Genomic DNA, 23,643 nt, shown 5'->3' with positions numbered 1-23,643 from the left:
GTGAAAACAGGTAAGAGAAAAGGAGGAAACCCCAATAGCACTAGGCAAAATTGGGCCAACGCAGGTGCTGCACAGCCAGTCTGGCTCTCAGCGCAGGTAGCCCCTTCGGGACCTGCGTTGCAAAGCAGGTAGCCTGTGTACTACCTGCTTTGGAAAACGAGAATTGCGTTTTCACAGTTTCCGGGTCATAATTTTCTCAAAAATGCACAGTTTTTGCTCAAATCAGAAACAATCAGTCAAGCACACTCAAAGGGATGATTAGGAAGATGAAAAGCTATCACTAAGAGCTTACAAGGATCCTTGTAGATCAGCTCTTCAAATCATGAACTTGCTTAGAAATGAGCTAGAGTAGCTGCCCTCTACTTCGCTTTTGATATAGTCAAAAGCTTTTCGATTTGGTACTCTTTTGTTCAGGAAATGAATAGCAAAATACTACAAACAATCAAACAGATACGATCCCCAGCGGAGTCGCCAGTTTGTTGTAGGGAAAAGTATCCGACTCGGATGACCCTATCGCACTCTAAGGGTGATAGTACCTCAGCAACAACTGTAAAGAAAACTACTTAAGGTTTACTTCTTTATGAAAGCAAAAGAGAGTGGATAAATGCACTAACCGTTGCCTTGCACTTAATGTCGAATCCAAACTCTTCTCTATGGCCGCTTGCTCCCAGCTCTTTGCTCTTTTGCCAGCCTAGCTACAATGAGATCCTGCAAAATGACAAAGAAGGAGACTACAAGAGGCATGCAATCATAACTGATTCACGGATTAGCATAAACCAAATATACAATTATCACAAAACATCATTGGAACAAATGCATATAGAAGAACCTCAATAGTTTTTATTAATGAAGAAGTAAAGGTTCTGAGAGTGTTACAACCATTAAAGGTCCTAATCCAGTAACACCTCCCAGCAGAAAGAATTTCTCCTCTTCACCTCCCTCAAGCAATCACCCAATAGATCTATAGTGAAACCAACAGCATAGCATTACTTTGCACAAAATTCCCGCCTCCTAAGCTCATAGGAGAGAGCTCAATATATAGATGAATTGAGAAAGGATGAGTCAGCTTGCAACTGATGTGTAGCTGCCTTGTGTCCTCTCTCTCTTCAGTTGATCTTTAGTTGATCTTCAGTTCTTGAGTCCACTTGGAGAACCTTGCTTCCACTTGGAGAAACAGAGCCTCTGACTCATCACAAGGCGAAATCCCTGATCCAAGTGTCATTTTTGGAAGATTCCAGAGCAATGACTCAGTGTGCCACTTGTCCCATCTCGCTCAGCGCAGGTGGCCTTTGTTCCACTTGCTTTGCAACGCAGGTACACCATGGAGGAGTTGAGTTTCAGCGCAGAAGCCTAGTGGAGCACCTGCTTTGATTTCAGGATTGCTTGTTTTTGAGTGTTTTCAGGTGGAGAACTGATCTGAGAGCTGTTGGTTTGCTGACCTTGTTCCTCTAGGGGTAGGAACATCATGTTTAGGGACTTTGGATCCCTTGGATTATTGACAATTCATGCCTGTTGCTGTAAGGCACAAAATTGTCTATAACAGCGGGGCTTCCTTGAATATCCCGTTCACCTTCTATTTCTTGAAAGGTCAGGTTTCTTAATCCTTCTGGATCATCCTCCTGTGGCTATGTGTCTATTTTACCACAAGACATATATTCTAGATACTGTCCTTCATATAAATACTGTAGAAATTTCTCATCAATGAAACCTTCCCATAGTTGTCCTCGAGTAAATAGGATCATTTTAATGGCATATAGGGATTCAGTCATGTGTTTATCAACATCCTTGAATGAGAAGCTGCTGCTGAATTGGATAGCCATGATATCCCAATTTTTTGTCTGTTTACGAATTTCCTCCTATATATACCATGCTTGTGGGATTGTACCTAGAGTGTGTATGAATAAATTCACCCAAAGTTCCTTCGGTACTTTCTCACTTTCCCATTTTTATGTGTAGTCCTCTAGGTGTTTTCTAGGATCTGAGTTTCTACTATACTTCATATTAACATGCGGCCGATCTCCTTCTTAACTAAACCTCTCTCTCATGGCTTTCTTGATAGTCTCTCATTCCCACAACGTGTTGTAGTGCACTCTCGACCACATTGTTGGGGTGGCATGTAACTTGATATCTAATAGTGGGACTTTGTGACCTTCTCTTATGTTTCTGTCTACTTTGTTTAAAAAAGTATCTACTAATTCAATACCTGAAATGTAGGATAGTTGCTTACCTCCACTCCAATCTAGTTTATCTTGCATCCCTTCGCGCAACGTTTGGTATCAATTTCATATCCCCCTTGCTACCATGCATCCCAAGCGCCTTTTGAACCAGCTTCTGAGCTTTGGATACTCCTCTAGGTGACTGATCCTCATGTTGTAGGATTTATGTAATCTTCTCTTTCTTCTTCCATCAGCTGATACAACTGGTTTAACATCCTGGCTCATCTCTATCATCCACAGGTTCTGTGAACCTTGTTCCTTGATATGGATCTAGGGGTTGTATTACCTACATTCCTTCTACTTCAAATATCATCAATTCTTTCTTCAAGTCAATGATAGCATAGTTCTCGTATTCTCAGTCGATACCAAGAAGTTCTGGGTATGGGTCCTTATCACCCATTATATCAATTACTTCAAATTCAGTATAAGTCTTCACTCCTACTACATCCACCTCTACATATTCCAACTTTCTGATGGGAAAGATGTAATATCAATTCTCCATCTGCAATTATATTGGTGAATATTTACGTTGCGACATCCCCAACGCTTCCCATGTCTTTGTGGGTAGAATGTTTACAGCCGATCCTAGATCTAGAATTGTATCCTTAATCTAGAATCCTACAACTTGGGCGTCAATCCAGAATTCCCTTCCGGTTCTCTTTTTGTTCTGTCGTACTCTTCTCGCATGTCTTTCAGGAAAGTTGGAAAATATTGTTTCTCCTTTCTCCTCATCTTCTGGAAATACTACTTTCAAGCTCATGCGGAACTCTTTTAACATCTATTCATTATCATCGATCTATAGAAATAACTTAAAACATTCTTCTATTTGTTGAGCATTACCGAGTATGTGTGTGTCATGTTTCTGGTTTTCTTTTGTCTCTGTCAATCCCTCAAATAATTTGGCTGCTTCCTGATAGTATTGGTTTTATTGGGTGGGGTTGTATGATTTCTTCGGGGATGTTACCCAAACAACTGAAGGTAGGTCTTCCATAACTCAATCATCTCCTGTCTTTTTATCCACTCTAGTAACTATATTTATATTAGTTATGGGAAGTGATTCAGCGGTTCTTGGTTCTGCATTGATCAAATTAGTCCCCCTCTGTCTTGTTCTTTCTTCCCATTTTGCAATCAACTCGGGACAATCCTCTCTGTCATGTGCATTGACCCTACATTGCGAGCACCATGGTCTTCTGGGGTGCATACGTTCTTTGGAAACATGCCCCTCCTAGTCACGGGATCTCTTCCCCCTGTTCTGCCTCCTCTCATAGCTCCACCTCATCCCCCACAGTTAGATTCGTTGAATCTGAATGTAGATTTGTCTAGCCACTCTACTAAAGCATCTAACGCCCTGCACTACTCAGTGTGATGTGTTGCGAATGCACATAATTCACAAAATATGTTATTCGGTACATTGGAATAATTTTGTACTATTGGACATACTTGCAGAAAATGTCTGTAATTCCTACAGATTCACAGTATTCTTGTGTATTATGGCCTGGGAAAGCTCCTTGCGCCCCCACTACCGCAACTCCTACCATTGGTGGGGCTCCTCATGATCCCATAATTTCTTCTGAATTATTGGTGCTTCTCAGCCTTTGGCATTCAGTGGCAACATGTCCTTCCACCAGGCAATGAGTACAACATACCTTACGCCTAGCTAGTCGAATTGGATGTAGGTCTTTTAGTTTTTCCATTAAATTGGCAATCTGATTTGAAGGCCCATTATCGATGGGTCTTGCGATCCCATTTCTCCTCAATACTCATGAGGGTATCCTATTATTTCAGGTAGAATCATCGTAGGGTCTTGGATTGAGGTCCCCAACAGAGTGGAGGGAATACAGCATAAAGAGACACTATTGTAACGGCTACAACCAACCTCCAAAAATTTTCCTTAGCTTCGTTTTGGAGCCTCCCTACCAACCTTTCACAGAAGCATGTCTTGCTTTGTCAAGTACACAAGCTTCAATGTTTTTCTTGTAGAATGATAGCTTGTCCATCAAAGCTTCTTGCATTCCCCTCACAGGCTGTTCTTCCAAACTTGGTCCAGCTATAGACTGAGCAGCTCCCTCAAGAAATTGCGCAATTTTGTCTCGCAGTCTACTGGGTGCCATAATTGCGTAAATATGCCAGCTAAGCTTCACCTAGAAAATTGTACAATTCCTCCCAGAAGGGCTACTCAACCCAGATATTGCGCAAAATTCTGGGCAACAGTCAGCTGCTTTCCCCAGAAATTGCGCAATCCCACTCAGCAGCGAGCCCAACTCCTTCCCAGAAATGTGCATATTTTCCTCCCAACTGAGTAGACTGTTGCATGTGCAGTTGAGTTGAATGGTCCCCTATGGGACCGAGCAAAACTAATTTGCATGCATGGCCTACTCCTCCCAAGGAAACATGCAAAGGCATTCCTTGTTTCAGGGATCTATTTTTAGAAGTTGGAGGTTACATGCAAAGATCATTTCAAAAACCTCCCACCAAGTGTCGCTTTCCCTAGATTTTTGGCATGCGCGTCATGTTAGCCTCCTGTTGCAACAGGTTTCATATTTCATGATTGACAGTGGAAGTGCCAAAAAATGTTCATCTTTTCCATGCTGCAAAGGTTCCATTTTTGAAAGATTTCTCAGTTAAGGGGAAGCCAAACAGCTTAAGCCTGGTTCCCCTAGGTTTAAATTTTTTTCTTTAGAATATAGAGAATGTATCTGTCCAAACAGCTTAAGCTTGGCGTAGTAGCAACTAGGTAGAGAATGAAGGGGCCCAACAGCTTAATCTGGGCCCTTGGAAGAAATAAGGGTAGTTTTAGATAGGAAAGGCAGTTTAAAAGAAAAAGGCAATCGGGGTTTGCAAGTCTAAGTGCACCCTTCCTGAAGTAACAAAAAATGCTAGATGTATTAGGCTGGGTAGGTAGCCTGGGGCTGTAGAAAAGATCATCTTCAGTTTTGGCTTTGACAAAGAAAACTCATCTTATCAGTGGCAGAGGTAGCAAAGCAGTATTTAATGGCAGAATTTTGGAAGCATGTCTAACTTCCCTTCATTCCCCCTAAAGAACCCCCTTACTAACATTCCCCCAAAGGACCTTAGGATCTGCCCAACAAGTCCTAATTCCATTTCATTTCTATGAAACATTAAGGTGGGTGTTAGCCTTCCTAAATGAAAAGAAGCCACATTTCTTGTGTAAAATTCATGTTTTCATCTTCTACACAATCTCTGTTTCTATCATCAGTTCACAGACTTATCATCATTTCCCCTTCATTTTCATTTCATAAATTCACATTAACTCCTAATTTTACTATGTAGCTCACTAACTACTCCCCTATCCCTATTTCACTACTAAAAAACTATATAAAATCCCCAAAAAAGGTTAAATAACCCTCCCCCTTGGCACTATAGCCATATATTCTGTAAACTCGGGAAATAGCAGTCCATTTGGGGCTCCCATTAGCCTTTTTTCCTAACCTAGGAATTAACCTAACCTTTTGTTTGGTTAATAACCTTTATCTGATTCTCCGCTCACCAAAACCTTCACATCCACCCCCCCGCAGTCATTACCTCCAAGGGTTTAATGTTTAAAGCTTTATTAAAACATTAAATTAACCCCCTGCGCATATAAACCCCAAAACCCTCTTTATTAAAGTTATAACCCCCCCACCGTATCAATAATTAAACAAAATAGTGGGCGGGTCCCCGCCCTAACCCTCTGTTACCTTGTCCTCCCCGCCAGCCATTAGATCTGGCCCGCCCCAGATCTACGGTGGGTGGGCCTTTTCACATGCCAACACACCAGAAGTTTAGCGTCCGGGAGTTCGGCGGTTTTCCCGCCGTACTCCCGCCACGCGTCGAACTCCCGGGTGTGGCGGAGCCTCTCCCTCCAAAACCGCCCAGGCGCTAAGGCGGTGCGCCCAAAACCATTTACCACCCTTCCCTGCATGACGTCAGCACCACGTCCTCCCCTATGACATCACCTTCCACACTCCGCTACCGTGCCACGTTGCTGCCACATCATCCCGTTGTAACCGCGCCCTGCCACTATGTCCCTTCCACTGTTACCGCCACGTCATCCATTCATACCCCGGGACCCGCCGATGACGTCATGCTGATGTCATCCTGAAAAAGCGCCAAATGTCAATTTTTTGCTCAAAAAGAGCGCGGACGACCATTGTAATTCATTTTTATGAGTTCATTTGAACGCTCTGGTCCCCTGTTTTATTCATTTGCTCACTCCCAAAGCTTCAAGGTGACCAACTAAGCTGTTGCGGCCGACAATTCAAGTTCGTAACCTACTTTGCATCAATTTATCAACTTTTGGCGCCGTTCAAACCAGGTATTTGCCATCTTTTCCCCTTTTCGCTCCTGTGCTTGCATTTTATCTGTTGCACATACTATGAACCTGCAAAAATTCCACAATTTGTAACTCTGTTGTGCCTCAGACCCCATTAAACCTACTGGAAACCCTTTACTTCAAAAAAGTCTCAAAAACCTTATGCCCATTTACACTTTTGCGAGTGAATTCTGTTTAAAGCTCGGCCCCCAGCAAAAAATCTCACAGCAGCTCGGCATTTCCCCATTTTTACCTTGTTCTATTGTCCAAATCCGTTCACTGAAACTATAAATTGCCCTCTGCTCCTATGTGTTGTTCTTCACAGCCTCTAGCTCCAGGGAATTCACTGAAAAAAGGGAAATTGACCCAAAACTTTGCAAAATTGGTCTCTTACAGCATAAACTCTCAACTTGTCTAGCTACTGTTACATTTGAGTTCAGTTCACCTGCTCCTGCTGGTTATTACAAGCAAAATTGATAGCCAGTTGTTACATTAGTCCTCCTTCAGCTCAAGCATTCAAAAGCTGCATAATGGCCACTCCATCTGCTCTGAACGTTACTCCCATCAACCTGCCAAGCAAAGAGCTTGAGTCCATGCCCTTGGCCGATACAGACTATCTTATTCAAGACTTCGTTGCCAAAAGGAATCATCTACACACCTACTGCCAGCTAAGAAACAGTTTCATAAACAAATCTGACATATATGGAATTTGGGAGTCCAATCTGCCCCATTTTTTCCTCCCTTCTGTGAATATTTTTCCTGATATTATTCACCTCTGTGCTGCAAATTATGAACCTAGTCAAAGGGCTGTTAAGTCTTCATCTGGAAGCATACTTTTCTACACTACCCCTGACTCCATCAACCAGATGTTGACTTCAAAGAGACTCAAACGCTATTGCCCTTCTCCATAAATAATTTGCTGGAAGAGGCCTCTTGGTTCCCTGGTACTGTTGAAGCCCCAAAAATCAGGTCGACAACAAGGGGGATACCCACCTGGTTCGAACCTTGGTTGGCAGCTCCTTATCCGTTTGGTATAGCGGGTCCGACTGGGGATAATGGGTCCAGTTTCCCAATCTAAGGGTGTGTGTGTGTAGAGTTGGATTATGGTGATCTAAGAGTTCTGATCTAAGCTACTTTAATCTAATTCTATGCTATTGTAATCTAATGAAAACAACACATCTAATCTATGCTAACCCAGGGTGTATTTCTTCTATTATGCGATCTAAAGATATTTCAAACAATAACTGGTAATAAAGATCATTCAGCTATCATAAGAATGGAAATAAATTAAGATGAACCACTTTGCTTAAAAAGTTAGGCAAAAGAGTTGTGAACAACATATCGCATAATAAGTTATTCATATATCAAACATAAATAAATGACTCCACCATACAAAAGTGCCAAATGGTAACTCACACATTCATGCAATAACATATAAACAACTAAAAACTGCATATCACTTTAAGAATATAAACAGAAATGGTCAAGAGATAAAAGTACCATTTATGACTGGTCCTACTCATAAGACTCAAGTAATAATGATTTATCTCTCCTTGTTCTGATATCTACTAAGAGTACAGAAGTGCAACATTAGTAGCAGACATCAAATGCAAAAATTAATAAACCTTGACCCATTCATTCATCAAAACCTCCTCTAAGGGTGCAGAAGTGCATGTTCTGAGGACAAGTTTTTGACAAATTTCCGGACCCTTCTCCAAATGCATGAGAAGGGTTTAAATACTGCTAACTAAATAACTTAATTACATAAATTTCAGATACAGTTTAAAATGACCGCCCTTTATCTAAGCAAACTTATTTCTAAAAATTGAATCTAATTTCTAATTATTTCTGCATTTTCTCCTTAGTGCTGTGAGTATGCAACATTTGCCTGGGAAGAGTCCGCTGGTCATCTTCTGCTTTTGTTTGAGCTATGAAAATAGAAATGACAGGCGTTGGCACCTCTTTTTAGTAAACTGGAAGATATTTTTGAGAATTATCTTCTGGTTGAGCGAATTTACTGCGTGTATGCTTGGTAACAACCTAGATTCCTCTTAGCTGCCTCTGCTTTTGCTATTTAGGCTTCCAGACTCGTGGATGACTAAGCAAGTTAGGGACTTTTCTTTCTGAACAATTTTCTTAGCGATGCGCGATTAGCGCTAGGCGCTAATCACGCATCGCTAGGCACTAATCGTGTATCAAAAACTCCCTCCGTTCTTTGATCCGGGCCTTTCTGGTGCGTTTTCCGCCTTTAGCGCTTTTTCCTTTACCGGGCATGAGCTTCAGAATTTTGCAAACATGCTGCTTTTGTGAATTCTTTGAGCTTGAATATCGAATCGCCTATTTGATATCAGTATCTATTCAGTAACACTCTGAAATCTGCGTGTCTATTGTATGCGGCATCCGTGTATGAGAGCATTTCTTCTCTGTTCTCCGAGCATTGGCGCTTTCCCCTTTTTCCTTAGATGTTTCCTACAGTTCACGCAAAGGAAAAAGTAATGATAATAAATTTTGACATGAAAGCTTCAAGTTCTACGAATGTGTAAAATCATGACACCCACAGTGAACTGACTCTTTGAAAAACACAAAACTGTCCTTCATGAATACCTTGGCGTACATTCATTAATTTTCTTTAAGCCGTGCGCTCAATTTTTGGTTTAAGGACAGCTTTTCTTGGGTGCTGAGCCAAGGAAATTTGCGATGGGTGATTTCTACGACTCGCAGATCGCATATCGCATTGATCGCAGATCGCAGTTATCGCAAATCACAGTTATCGCAGATCGCTTTTATTGCAGTACCGCGGCATCGCAGATCGCAGATCACTGCAATTTGTCAAGTTATTCGTGTGCTGCTTATGCGACGTCGCGATATGCGATATCACATATCGGCCATTGGAGATTTTCTTGAGATTAGTCATTTATGGGCGCTTCTCAATGTATGCGATGTGATGAATTTCGCGCCGCTTCTTCGCATTTGTTTTAATGTGCTCATAAAGGAATGCTTGAGTCTTCTTCGTGCGATGTATCTTTGAGGAGTATAATACAAAAAAAATTTATAAAATCTTTTTGGATTTTTTATTACTAAGGGTCCCCACTTCTTTAGCGTTATTGCTAATACTAAAGGAGGAGGGGGGTTGTTGGTGGTCACAACAATGGCGATTCACTTGGAAGAACCAGTTATCTCTGCTTTTCTATTGAATTCTTTAAACTTCCAAAACAGAAATATTTTCATAAATCTAAACTTTGTTATGGACAGACAGAGTACGTTATGTCTTATTCTATCAATGATATTTTGTTTCAACTTCTTTCTTTTCTAATTGTTTGCTTCCTCAGTCTTGTCCTTGTATCTACATCAGCCATTACTTGGTCATGTAAAGAAAAAATAAAGTTTTCTCTGTGTGCTAGCCTTAAAATATGCTCGTTTGCCGTAGGTAGAGCCTCTGCTGCCACGAGGCGTCCATAGCCTCGACAGGGTTACCTGTTACCCAGCAATGGTCCTTTATCCTATTTAAGGTTATCTACAACTCTCAAATAAAAATCCATTTCAACACTTTTTCCTTTTTTATTCTTAAAGAATAATGTCTTGGTTTGGTAGCCAAATTATGACATAGTCATTCACTTGATTTACACTTTTGCTGAACAAGCTGGCTCGTGATGAGACCCCTTGTCTTTTGATTTCAATAATCTTGACTCATTGCCCTATTTTGATGGACAGTGTTTGGCAAAGTCATCAAAGTTATAATATCTGTGATCATGATAAGCCGGCTCATGATAAGACCTCTTATTATTTGAGATATAGTGTTTCTTGGATTGTCCCTCTGAATGCTGCGATTTTCTTCAACAGGGAGGATATCATTGTTTTCCTTAAGAAAGCTCTGGACGACAACAAAAGAGTTTGCAAATAGCATTTTTACAAAGAATCTTTATTTTGTTATTGATACCTTTCATTGTGCTGATATAAAACAATTCCTTCGCTAAAGGTTGCTTTCATCAAATTTTTTGAAGTTGAAACTAATATCATATCTAGGCTAAAGTTTTTTTTTAACTGTGTCTGTCAATAATAAAGATCAGATTTTCAAAAATTTTCTGTTTATACAAGCGAAAAGCTCAAAATCTGAAAGAGAATTGGTGCCTTTTTCGCGAATACCGATAGTAACCATTAACAGCCAATTTTATTATGAAAGAAAGAAAAAGAGAAAAAAAAAATGAAACTCTTTTACAAAATAGAAGAATAATCTTCTATGGAAAATATATTTTAAGGATTTGACCATTCACAGGCAAAGAATCCCTTCTACCTGCTAGATCCTGTAAGACAAACATTGATGGACCCATGACTTCAACAATTTGAAAAGGACCAAGCCACATCTTTTGAAATTTTGTATGTTTGCCCTTTTCTTCATGAGCTTTATCCCATTTTAAAACTAAATCTCCCATCTGAAAATTTTTTCTAGTCATTTTGTTTGAATCAAAAGAGGATTTTATTAGCGCTGGATGATGAGCATGGGTTCTTTTAGCTTGTTCTCGTTGTTCTTCTAATTTGATTATTTCCATTTGTCTTAGTTGTATGAAGGAAGTAGGTACTTCATCAATGTACTGTATTAAAGACAAAGAGGGAATGACTAAGTGAGTTGGAAGAACCTCTTCTTTCCCATAAACTAAATTAAAGGGGGAAGTGTCGATCGAAGCTTTTTTTGTTATTCTATCTTCCCATAAAGCGTTTATCAAAGTTTTATGCCAATTCTTTTGGTTCTGGTCAACTGTTATTTTAATAATCCTGATTAGGTTTTTATTTGTTGACTCAGCTAACCCATTACCTTGCGGATAGTAATTGGCCGAATATTTTAGTTTGAATCCCCTTTTAAGTGCGAACTCAGTCATTTCATTTCCAGAAAAGTATGATGCATTATCAAATATTAAAGCCGTTGGCAATCCAAACCTAGTGATTATAAATTGATCTATGAATTCGATAATATTTTCAGAATTAGCTGTCTTGAGAGGAACTGCCTCTACCCATTTAGTAAAATAATATGTTGTCGTGAGGATGTACCTATGCTGCTTAGAAGAGTGAGGAACGATCTCACCTATTATGTACAAGCCCCAATGGCTGAATGGTTGCTCGATGTTTACCGGTTGTAGTGGTAGGGACGGCTTCTTTTGTCTTCCAGCAGTAGTTTGGCAGACTTGACATTTCCTCACGTAACTGTGTGAATCTTTGAACAGCGTAGGCCAGTAATATACTTCACGTAAAATTTTATGTGCAGTAGCATCTCCAGCATAGTGTCTGCCTGCTGGTCAATCGTGTAGTTCCTGCAAAACTCTTTCGGCTTCATTTTTTTCAAGACATTTAAGAAGAACAGAATCATAATTCTTTCTAAAGAGAATATCATTTGTGAGCTGATATTGTTTAGCTTTCAATCTCAGAGCTCTATTCTTAGTGTGATCCAGGTGTGATGGAGCATACCCGTTCTTAAGATAATAAACGATATCAGCATACAATGATTCTGCATCGTTCAAGATTACCTCATACATTTGTACCTCTTCGGATGACATTTCAGGGATTTGCGATGCTCCAGCCAACATCTTACAGAAGCCTTGACCTCTTACAATGTTTGCTGGTTTGATCTCCAGATCATATTCCTGTAAAGCAGTGATCCAATTCACTCTTTTCTCGCCCATATCCTTCTGTACTAGAAGATTTCTTACCGCTGGAAACGGTACTATGATCTTAGTATGGGTTTTGAGTAAGAAAGGTCTGAAATATTTAACCGCTTTGAAAACAGCATAGGCCTGTTTCTCTACGTCTAAATAATTGAGTTCAGCACCTTGTAGATTCGAGCTAAAAAACGCAATTGGAGCTTCCGTTTTTTCTTGATTTTCTTGGGTTAGAATCGCAGCATATGATTTTTCTGAGGCAAATGTGTATAAAACAAAAGATTCTGAAAAATTTGGGGTTGCTAAAGATGGAGCATTAATAATAGCTTGTTTGATCAGGTTGAATGCTTCGTGTTCATCTTGACCCCATTTGAAAGTTGAATTGTTTTTAATCATGGTTTTCAAAGGAGACACAATTTGTGAAAAATCTGGTACAAATCTCTTTACAAAATTGATTTGACCAAGGAAATATTGCATGGATTTTTTATTATGAGGTAGGGTATTTCTGAGATTTCTTTGATTCTGTCAGGATCAATGTGAATGCTGGACTTTGACACTATGAATCCTAGAAGTTTTCCTTCACTTAATGCGAAAAAATATTTCTTTGGGTTAAGTGAAATCCCATACCTTAAACATCATTGAAAAATTTGTTTTAAATCTCTGAGATGGTCGCTTCGCTTCTTGGAATACACTGTTATATCATCCAAATAAATCACTACAGATTTTTTGACTAAACCCTTAAATGCGATGTCCATGGCTCTTTGAAATGTAGCGCCAGCATTAATCAAACCAAATGGCATCTTCTGATATGCGTATGTGCCCCATTTAGTTTTGAATGTGGTTTTCAATTGATCATTGGGATGCACCAGCACTTGATTATATCATGAAAATCCGTCCAAGAAAGACATCAGTTCTGAGCCTGCTACTGCCTGTAGTATCTGTTCCATAGGTGGAAGAGGAAAATTGTCTTTTTGACAGGCTTTGTTAAGATTCCGAAAATTGATACAGATTCTAATATCTTCGTTTTTCTTTCTAACGGGTACCATATTGGAGACCCTTTTGGAATGTCTGACGGGGAAAATTATTCTGGCTTTTAATAACTTATTTAGCTCAGTCTTTATCTGATTTTCTAAATTGGGGTGGATCTTTCTTAGTTTCTATTGGACAGGTTTTTCATTGTCAATCATAGGAATAGTGTGTTGAATGATAGAAGTGTCGTATGTCTTCAGCTCATCGTAATTCCAGGCAAAAACATTTTTATATTGTCTCAAAAGACGAATATACGCTAGTTTTTCTTCAGGGGCCAGGCCTATGCCTAGATTAATGTTTTGTGCTTTGTCATCGGTTCCTAGGTTTACTAATTCGTAGTTCAGAGTTGAACTGTAGAGCTTTGAATTGGTAGACCTTTTAAACCAATTTTTCAAATCGTACAAGTCTTCTAACTTAACCACCGATTTAGGTATAGCATTAGCAGTGCTATTTTGTTGTGTTTGTCGATCGTGATGGTCCTCGTCAATTATCTGATTGGAGTAGGATCCTTCAGAAGTGAGGAAATTTACAATATCAGGATCGTCATTGAATACTCTCCAATTTTTAATGTTGTCAGGGATGGATGGTCTAAAGATTAATTCTATTGAGAATCTATCTGGAGTAAAATCTTCGGAGGGAATAAGCCTAGAGGCTACGTTAGCCAAAAGGTCTGCACTCGCGTTTTGGAGTCTTGGGATTGAAGAGATATTAAATGCTATGAAATGCTCAGTCAGATCTTGTACTAAAGATTGATAGTGTTTTAAATGACCTGATAGGCAATGTATAGTGTTAGGTACCTATTTGACGATAATCTCAGTCTCCAAAGACCTGAAGATAATTGACGTTTAACCTGATTGCTTTATATAGGCCTTGCACCAAGGCCTCATATTCTGTTGTGTTGTTTATGCAATTGAATTCGAGTCTGTGTGTAAGCATGGTCTTGTTTCCTTCTGGACTAATCAGAATGCATCCTGCTCCTGCTCCTTCGTTAGATTTAGAGCCATCAAAATATAATTTCCAAAACAAAGATATATTTACAGGTTCATCTACAAAATTAACACACTTTGAACTATCAGTTTGGGAAAAAATTTCGACTTGGGACAAAACTGAGTTTTCTAAGTAAGGTGATGGGTGAGCATTGAAATTACTGAGAAAAGAATCTACCGAGTAATTGCCTATGATACTGCTTCATTTTCTCCCTCTATTTCCGTTACTATGTATTTTTGGTGTAATTCTCGTTCAACCTTTATCTGATTCGGTTTACCGTTATAGGGTAACCACATGTGCGACCAGTCGGTTTCAAAGTATCCATGGAGTTTCTCGGAACAATCCCTGCTAAGAATTAATCCATAGAATTCTGGGATATCGGCCACTAGAATGTCAATAACCTGACATAGCTTCAGGTTATATGACAATCTTATGGTTACTTGATTAATTTCACCAATTACTTCGACTTGAGATCGATCAAGCTGAACTATATGCACTGTGGATTTTTGTGGTTGAACATTTAGCTTAGCACATATTGATCTGGGTAAAATATTCGAAGAAGCACCAGAATCTACCAAACAATTGTGCACATTTTTGTTGAAAATCTCGTAAGTGAGAAGAAACGGGGGAGTGTGAGATCTTGATCTTCCTCCAATTAAGGCGATATCATTTGGATCAATCTTATTGATTGTGTTAGTTGGAGGTCTTCCCATGTTATGGGAAGCTTGAGAAAGTACAGCGGCAGGCAAAGGTACAATAGGCACAGCATGTAATTCTTTCATCATTATCTTCTGTTGATGCTTCAATTTGCTCAATTCATAAAGGGTAATATTAGCCCTAGTCTTTTTCATGTCATCAACAATATTGTACTCCATTCCATCCGACACTATCAGTGTTTTTGATGGAGTTGTTTGATCTACTCGGACTGGGCTAGACTGAGTCACTTTAGTTGTTGCTTTCTTTGTTGTGACTTTATCTTTTGTTGTAGGGATTGTGCCCTTCTGCTTAGGGTTAGTTTGGGGAGGATCAAGCTGATTTTTGCTTCGTGTGCTAACCGCAAACACTTCTTGATCCTCTTCTTGTGGGAGGATGAAATCCCGCATTCCTTGTAATTCCACAACTTCTTTGTCATCGGTTTGCCCTTCAGTGGCACTTTCTTCTTCTTCATCTTCCTCGGTTTCAGCATTGGAAATGGAATTGGGTGGTTTTGCATCCGTCGAAGGACCTCTTTTAAAAGTTTTGTAGGGCTTTTTTAAAGAAGTTTCTGCTACTTGTTTTTTTATGTCAATCATGTCATTAGACATGGTTTTTAATACTTTCTGCAATCCTTCCAAATCGAAAGGGTCTTTTGTTTGTTTCTTCTTGGGGTCTTCCTTGAAGGTGATTTTTTTAGACTTTCGTTCCTCTATCGCGGATCTCTTTTCCAGGGCTATTACGCGTTTCTCTACTGCTATCGCCTCTGTCATGTTTTCAACTAAAGTTGTTTTATTTGCTCTATCCATGAAGATTGCTATGTTTGATGGTAAAGCAGTAATATACCATTCACATCATACTTCTTCGCTGGGTTGGGAAGCAGTAGGAATTTTGTTGAGAATTTTATTGAACCGTAAATTGAAATCTTTGATAGGTTCTTTAGCTTGGGCCTTGAGATTGGATAGGTCATTGATTAATGTTGTTGTTGATCTGTCATCACCAAACTTGATAAGGAATTGATTGTGGAAGATATCCCAACTTGTGATAGACCTGGAAGGTAATGAAAAATACCATGACCCGGTTGTTCCTTGCAGTGTGAAGGGGAAAAGCCGAACAACAGCATCCTCATTAGTAACTCCGTTGAGATTGATAGAAAGCATGAAATTGTTTATGTGTTCTTCTGCTAGCATGCCTACTTCTGGATTGAATTTAGGCAGCCATTTCTCAGGATGGGCTGGTATTGGGCTCAAGGGTGCAGGCATCAAGACTGCCCCAGGGTTGTTCCATGGAGATTGGGCCATCGTTGAGCTGATAGTAGAGAAAAGTGCAGGAGATGATCTCTGTGATTGGGAAGATGAGGATACTATGATCGTGGATGATTGAAGAGGGATTGTGGTAGACGGATGAATGATGGTTTGGAATGGAGGTGTGGGTGGTTGACTTCGCAATGGAGTAGTTGAAATGGTGATGTAGACGAAAGAGTCTCACTGTCAAACTCTTATGGTGATTTCCTCGCTCTTTTCCTAGTGGGAAGAGGCAACTCAGTCGGCTGGATGCCAAATTTTTCACTTTTCAATCTGGTGAGGGGATGAGCAGGATTGTACTGCGAAGTCACATTGCTTTGAGATTTATCAGACCTCTAAGGAGAAATGGAAAATCCCTGAAGTTTGTGAATCAGGTATTCGACTTCGGGAGGTTTAATGGTAAATTGGTCTGAAATATGAAGGTGTGCAGCAGCGATTGATACTCGAGCGACTTCTGATTCTGGATTTAAATATACTGGAGAAGTCGGGGGAGATGATAAGGGCGATTTACTCTCAGAATGGTATTTAGATTTTGATTTAAGTGCCATTCATAGTTCGGGCCCTCCTTCTAGCGCCAAATATGTTGAAGCCCCGAAAATTAGGTTGACAACAAGGGGGATACCCACCCAGTCCGCACCTTGGTTGGCAGCTCCTTATCCCTTTGGTATAGCGGGTCCGACTGGGGATAATGGGACCAACTTCCCAATCTAAGGGTGTGTGTGTGCAGAGTTGGATTATGTTGATCTAAGAGTTATGATCTAAGCTACTTTAACCTATTCTATGCTATTGTAATCTAATGAAAACAACACATCTAATCTATGCTAACCCGGGGTGTATTTATTCTATTATGCGATCTAAAGAGATTTCAAACAATAACTGGTAATAAAGATCATTCAACTATCATAAGAATGGAAATCAATTAAGATGAACCACTTTGCATAAAAATTTAGGCAAAAGAGTTGTGAATACCATATCGCATAATAAGTTGTTCATATATCAAACATAAATAAATGACTCCATCGTACAAAAGTGCCAAACTGCAACTCACACATTCATGCAATAACATATAAACAACTAAAAACTGTATATCACATTAAGAATATAAGCAGAAATGGTCAAGAGATAAAAGTACCATTTATGACTGGTCCTACTCCTAAGCCTCAAGTAATAATGATTTATCTCTCCTTGTTCTGATATCTACTAAGAGTACAGAAGTGCAACATCAGTAGCAGACATCAAATGCAAAAATTAATAAACCTTGATCCATTTATTCATCAAAACCTCCTCTGAGGGTGCAGAAGTGCATGTTCTGAGGACAAGTTTCTGACAAATTTCCGGACCCTTCTCCAAATGCATGAGAAGGGTTTAAATACTGCTAACTAAATAACGTAATTACATAAATTTCGGATACGGTTTAAAATGACCGCCCTTTATCTAAGCAAAATTATTTCCAAAAATTGAATCTAATTTCTAATTATTTCTGCATTTTCTCCTTAGTGCTGTGAGTATGCAACATTTGCCTGGGAAGAGTCGGCTGGTCGTCTTCTGCTTTTGTTTGAGCTATGAAAATAGAAATGACAAGCGTTGGCACCTCTTTTTAGTAAACTGGAAGATATTTTTGAGAATTATCTTCTGGTTGAGAAAATTTACTGTGTGTATGCTTGGTAACAACCCAGATTCCTCTTAGCTACCTCTGCTTTTGCTATTTAGGCTTCCGAACTCATGGATGACTAAGCAAGTTAGGGACTTTGCTTTCTGAAAAAATTTCTTAACGATGCGCAATTAGCTCTAGGTGCTAATCGCGCATCAAAAACTGCCTCCGTTCTTTGATCCGGGCCTTTCTGGTGCGTTTTCCGCCTTTAGCGCTTTTTCCTTTACCGGACATGAGCTTCAGAATTTTGCAAACATGCTGCTTTTGTGAATTCTTTGACCTTGAATGTCGAATCGCCTATTGATATCAGTATCTGTTCAGTAACACTCTGAAATCTGTGTTTTTGTTGTATGTGGCATCCGTGTATGAGAGCATTTCTTCGTTGTTCTCCGAGAATCGGCGCTTTCCCCTTTTTCCTTAGATGTTTCCTGCAGTTCACGCAAAGGAAAAAGTAATGATAATAAATTTTGACATGAAAGCTTCAAGTTCTACGAATGTGTAAAATCATGACACCCACAGTGAACTGACTCTTTGAAAAACACAAAACTGTCCTTCATGAATACCTTGGCGTACATTCATTAATTTTCTTTAAGCCGTGCGCTCAATTTTTGGTTTAGGGACAGCTTTTCTTGGGTGCTGAGCCGAGGAAATTTGCGATGGGTGATTTCTGCGACTCGCAGATTGCAAATCGCATTGATCGCAGATCGCATTGATCGCAGATCGCAGTTATCGCAGATCGCAGTTATCGCAGATCGCTTTTATCGCAGTATCGCGGCATCACAAATCGCGGCATCGCAGATCGCTGCAATTTGTCAAGTTATGCGTGTGTTGCTTATACGACGTCGTGATATGCGATATCGCATATCGACCATCGGAGATTTTCTTGAGATTAGTCATTTATGGGCGCTTCTCAATGTATGCGATGTGATGAATTTTGCGCCGCTTCTTCACATTTGTTTTAATGTGCTCATAAAGGAATTCTTGACTCTTCTCCGTGCGATGTATCTTTGAGGAGTATAATACAATTTTTTTTTATAAAATCTATTTGGATTTTTTATTACTAAGTGTCACCACTTCTTTAGCGTTATTGCTAATACTAAAGGAGGAGGGGGGTTGTTGGTGGTCACAACAGGTACCAAGATTGAAATGATTGCTAAGACATTTATGAGGGCAGATTGCCAACCAAAGGAACCACCTCCATTTCCTTATGACCATTTCAATGAGGTGGGCAAACTACTGGTAGATATGATATCCTATGTGTTGGGCTTCACAACAACTGAACTCGTAGACGAGACAATATTGGTTATATTGTCTTCTTTCAGCCAAGGACAGCCTCCTGCTATCAAGTATAATTATGCCAGGTTCATATCAAACAAAATCCATGACTAGCTCACTAGACTAGATAGGCAGGGAATCTTCAAATATTCCTCCTATATCTATCATTTTTTCATGTTTTATCAATCTGAAATTTTCCAATGCCCTATCAAGAAACTGGACTCAAAGGGAGAAAGGAGGTTGTTGTCTTTTGGTCATCTGTATTTCATCAAGTCCAGCACTCTCCTTATTCATACTGTGAATTCATTGACCAGTTTGTCTATCCGGTCTCCTGCCTCCTAATGAAGGTTCCTCCTCCCAGAATAACCTATGAAATGCAAAAGATCTTACAGCTGTCTAAGAATTACAAATTAGGTGATTGGTACCTATATCAAGACCATACTGTCATCAGAGTTTATGGCTGTGAGCTGTGTCCATACAGGCTCCTGAGATATGTGCCAATGAGACTGTTTGCATTAGAATACTACAAGAAGCTTATAAATTCAGATTTGACTCACTTTCACAGCACCAAAAAGAAGGCACAACTGAAATTCAAAGACCGCCTAGGCCCCTTCATCATGAATAAGAACGATGGTTGGCAAGAGGCTGACATAATACTCAAGGATCAATTTAAATTGAAAAGGAGTTTCTGGTGGGTCCCTTATGACCCACTTGGCTTCATTAGTTCCAGAAGGGTCAAATATAAGTTAACACGTTATGACAACTGCAAATACCCAGACATTGAAAAATATGCTAATCAAGATGCATGGGCACAAGGAAATTTAGTGGAAGAATTAACACAAGAGGAAATCTTGGAACAAACTGCTGGGGATCTTGAAAAAATTCTTGACTTAGATTCTGATGACCAGGTAAATTTCAAGCTACCTTACCAAGTTGAAGAGGGCACTTCTACAGCTGCAGCTTCACAAGCTACTCAAGGAGCTTCTACATCAGCAACAGGTACAGCTAAAGGGAAGGAGCCGATGGAGACAGAGCAAACGGTCACGGAACAGTCGGTCACCTCAATGGAGAAAATTCAAGGGCAAACCCCTCCTCAACAAACAGAGGCACTACAACTACCACCTTTGCAAACTCCTACCCACGAGGAAAGGGGAAGGAAGCGAGACCGACAAGATTCTACACCTGCTAGTGGGTCTGTGCAGCAACCTGAATCAAAGAGACAAAGGGTTGATTCTCCGGTTGAGGAAGAGGTCAGTGAAGAGATCGTGGAAAGCCCGAGAAGGGAAACAAGCCTACATACACCAACAAGCTCTTTTCAGCGAGAGCAAGATAGACAACACGGCATGGAGGTGGCTTCCTCCACGCAAAAAGGAAAAAAACCAGCCAGCACCAAGGCCAGCTTCAAAGAAATCAAAGCTCAAAATGAGCTACTAAGATTGCAATTGTATAAGCAATTCCTAAAGGCAACACCTGCCAAACAAGAAAGACTAATGGCAGCATTTGATATAAAGCAAGAAAAGATGATTCTGAGCCACTTCAAGCCCAAGGTTCAGCAGCCACAATCGGCCGTAGATTTTGATAAAACAAGGTTGGAGGTCCTGGCCAAGGACATCCACCCAATGGACCAAATAGAATTACATAAGCAGACAGCCGAAATGCTTTATGCTACACTTGCTGAAAAGGTCACATTGGCCCATGAGTTAGAAGAACCATTGAAGAATACCAACACTCAGCTGGATTTTGAGAGATTGTCCTCCACAGCCAAGGATAATAGAATTAAAAAACTGGAGGAGATTATTGTGGACTTAGGTTATGATCCTAAGGATCCTAAGGGTGTCAGGACCCTTATGAAAAAGAAAGATGATGACATTGCTGCATTGAAGAAAATATTGAGGTTGCTTGCTACTGAGCACCCTCAAACAAGAGAACTGCAGAAGGAAAAAGAAGCTGAGGATCAATTGGATTTGATGATGAAGTTGAACCAGAGAGTAATCGATTTGGAAGGGGAGTTGGAGCAAGCACTGCAAGGAAAGCAGGGAGAGTTGACCTCCCAGCCTCCTCAAACAATACCAACTGTTGCTGATCCTCTATCACAAGCAGTAGTGACCCCTCCAATTATTCCAGCCACAACAATAGCTACAGAAGCTACAACATCAACAAAAACAGCACCTGAAGCAAGCATGAGAGTAGATGATTTGACAGAAGCTTTCAATAAACTTAAACTTCAGGCAACAGAAATAAAGGAGGCCAAAGAAAAGCTGGCTAAACTAGAAGAAAAATATGATAAGTCCAAAATGACAGTGGGTGAGCAATCAAGGGAAATCAAAGCCCTGAAGGATAGAATCAAAACCTTGGAGAAAGAATTATCCTTGGACAAGACTTTGGCTGAAATAAAGAAGATCCTGTCGGCCAAAATAAATCAGTCAATCACTGGCCAATGGAGGTCAATTCAGGCCATGTACAAACAGGTGGAACTGATTGGCCGTGCTAAGCTTGAAAGCCAGAGAGCCAAGGCAGCATTAGGAAACATGCTTGAGTAGGTTAACAGAATGATCAAATTTCTGAATCATCAAACTAAGAAAGAGCTAGCAGCACTCCATATCATGAACAGAACAGATGCCATATTAACAGCAAAAAGTGTGCTCACATTGAGAAGCTTGGTGCAAACTCTGGAGGCAAGATGTCGGGATATACAGAGGGATGTAGACAATTTTGATGTAAAGCTTGCAGCACTATAGATTAGAGGATTGCCCAGCCTGCTGACCAGTGCTGGTAAGTTATTAACATGTGACCAATATGCTACCAGGCTAAATAATTTGGTCACAAATCAGCTTACTGCTGCATCAAGTTCTACAGCAGAGGCAGGGCCACCTACAAGACAGACACTCTACGACAAGCTGGAAAGCTTATTTTACCTGGAGCATGAGGTCAATCATCTGTTTGAGATGCCGCCCAATTATTACAAATACACAGAGGCCGATGAAACACTTGTCAAAATACAAAGGCATCAGTTGCCTTCTGAGAATTGGTGGTAGGCAATGTTGGCCGTATTGCCCAGGAGATTTCGGTTTTTTCTCTCTTTTTGTTCATTTCAAAATCTATGTCAGCTACAGGTCAGCAAGAAGCACTGGATAAGGCACAAAATGCACAGGACAGAGTAATGAAGGAACGCGCAGGATAGGTGGGAGCAGGTACAAAGCAATAACACTGAGATGGCAAACTGAAGAGCGCGGATTTCTAAGAACGGAGCCCCGCCGACTCAAAAGTCAACATTTACTGCCAGAAGAGAACAGCTGTTGCATTTGTATTTATTTTAGCATTTACTTTTCATCAACCACTCCTTAAGAGTTGGTAGAGAAGTTATTAGCTATTAACTTCTCGTCTAGATATTTTTGTATCCAATTTTTGTATAAATACCGCTCTCTACATTGTTTCAAGGGTTGGTCAATTGAGAATATTCACTAGAGACTCGCATTGTATACTTGAGTTTTTTCTATAACCAAAGATTGCTGAAAGCTTGGAGAGCAAACTGCCTGTTGTAAATGAATGTTTTGGAGATATGAAGATGGAATTCTTGTGCTACAGCCGGAAACAATAAGTGCATGTTACCTTTGTTTTATTGTTCACCACTATCTAAATAGTAGAAAGAAAGAATAGCTTAGAATTTGTTTAAATACACTCTATGCTCAATTTCTGCTGTTTCTTTATGTTTTCCTCTGAATGAATTGGTCATGAATATGAATTCCTTCTGGCTCATATTTACCCCGATTCACCTGTGTTTTGCCAATTATCTAGGGATTCTTCACTGCCCCTAGGTAGAGCTCTGTTACCTCCATCTGTTAAGCTGATTGAGAGATTCTTAACTGCCTCTCATTACTTAGCATTCTTTCCATCATTTAAACCTGAAACATTGTTTCATGCGCAGCTATCTTGCTCCATCTTCCCTTATTGTGACCAACGAAAGGCACCAGCAGTCCTCCCCCTCGACTCCACGCCCAATGGTTTGAAACACTCAGACTGTGCTCTGCCTCTCTACTTGAAACATCAATTTTCCCACCAAAATCAGAACCAAAAAAACCCCTGAACTCAATACCTAGCCTAAAATCCTTTTCAACAAAGCTAAATCCCAAAGATAAATCCCTCTCTGGTTGCAGGTGGGCTAGAACCTGCAGTCCAAAGTTGGTCTGTGGTTACCTCGGCCATATCCTTTTCCAGAGCTTAAGGACAACCTGAGTGATAACATAATGGCGACTCAGCTGTGGAACATCCTCAGATAAATTCACGAAGAAGGTAAGAAAGCTCCACTGGGGAAGAACCAAACCTTCAAAACTATTTTCAAGTTTAGTTCTGATATTTGATGGTGGACAGAGATCAGGCACTGAAAAGTTGATCATCCACCTGGCGACTCCACATCGTCTTCACAATCAAGACTCCTCTGCAGGACCAAACTTCAAAGGAAAAACTTTCAAAGGTTTTGAGCAATTTTACAGCCAAGTAATCCCATCTCCCAGTGTTAATAGTCAAATAG

This window comes from Pinus tabuliformis, chromosome 3_2, assembly GCF_031772625.1.
Source record: "Pinus tabuliformis cultivar Carrire ecotype Pingquan chromosome 3_2, CPIR1, whole genome shotgun sequence".
Classification (NCBI taxonomy): Eukaryota; Viridiplantae; Streptophyta; class Pinopsida; order Pinales; family Pinaceae; genus Pinus; species Pinus tabuliformis.
Note: the sequence above shows the minus strand (reverse complement) of the source record.